Source organism: Dipodomys merriami, unplaced genomic scaffold (genome assembly GCF_024711535.1).
Source record: "Dipodomys merriami isolate MVZ:Mamm:240054 unplaced genomic scaffold, mDipMer1.0.p SCAF_27, whole genome shotgun sequence".
In the NCBI taxonomy this organism is placed as follows: Eukaryota; Metazoa; Chordata; class Mammalia; order Rodentia; family Heteromyidae; genus Dipodomys; species Dipodomys merriami.
Window position 1 is genome coordinate 3,074,713 of NW_027204159.1, and position 1,372 is coordinate 3,076,084.

General features: G+C 38.3%; 1 pseudogene; it reads left to right on the plus strand.

The window, feature by feature from the left end:
* Positions 1-231: 231 nt before the first annotated feature.
* Positions 232-681, plus strand: LOC138837295 (small ribosomal subunit protein uS8-like; annotated as a pseudogene).
* Positions 682-1,372: the final 691 nt, after the last annotated feature.

Consider the following 1,372-nt stretch of genomic DNA (forward strand, 5'->3'; position numbering starts at 1 on the left):
ATTTCCGGAAATTATGTAATCACTTAATCACAATCAAAAAAAAAAAAAAAAAGAACCTCGGGGAAGGGAGGGAGGGAGGGGATGGTAGGGGGAAAACAATGGAGGGGGTAACAATGTTCAAGAGGAAGTGTACTCATTACCTCACTCATGTAACTGTAACCCTCTGTATAGTATCTTTACAATAAAAAAATTTAAAAAAAAATCTCAACATTGCTCTTTCCGCCATCTTTCTGTGCCGCCATTATGGTGCGCATGAACGTCCTGGCTGATGCCCTAAAGAACATAAACAATGCTGAGAAGGGAGGCAAACGCCAAGCGCTCATCAGGCCGTGCTCTAAAGTCATTGTCAGGTTCCTTACTGTGATGATGAAGCATGGCTACATTGGCGAGTTTGAAATCATTGATGATCACAGAGCTGGGAAAATTGTTGTGAACCTCACAGGCAGATTAAACAAGTGTGGAGTAATCAGCCCCCGATTTGATGTGCTGCTCAAAGACCTTGAAAAATGGCAGAATAATCTGCTCCCATCCCGTCAATTTGCTTCATCGTTCTGACCACCTCAGCTGGCATCATGGACCACGAAGAAGCAAGACGGAAACACACAGGAAGGAAAACCCTGGGATTCTTTTTCTAGGGATTAACACATGCATATAAATAAAACGCCTCAGTGGAAAAAAAAATCTCAACATCTTCTGCCAACTATTATCAACATGTTGGTATTGTTCTACTTTAAATTTTTGGTCAGAAAGCAGTGGCTCATGCCAGTGATCCTAGCTACTCAGGAGGCTGAGATCTGATGATTGCAGTTCAAAGCCAGCCCAGTCAGGGAAGTCTATGACTTTCTTATCTCTAATTAACCACCAAAAAAAAACAAAAACAAAAAACAGAAGTGGAGCTGTAGCTTAAGTGGTAGAGCACTAATCTTGAGCAGAAAAGTTCGGGGACAGTGCCCAGACCTCAGAACTAGCACAAAAACTAGCACAAAAACATTTTCTTAAGTATGTATGTGTGTGTGTGTGTGTGTGTGTATATATATATATATATATATGTATATATATATATATACATATATATATATACATATATACATATATATATACATGTACCTGTATACACACACATAGATAGACAAAATATTTGGAGTTTTATTTTTTATATGTAACAACAGCAAGAAAAATATGTAGAATCCCTACTGCACTCCAAGAATCTTGGATACATTAGTTATAAAATCTTTATTTTCTTTCCTTGATGGGTTTGTGAATGCACTTTCATGCCATTTAAATAGCTACCAAGCTAGAAATTTGGCAGTCATCCTAACTATCTCCTTCTCTTTCATTCCTCTTCTCCAGCTTAGCATCAACCTTGGCTAAT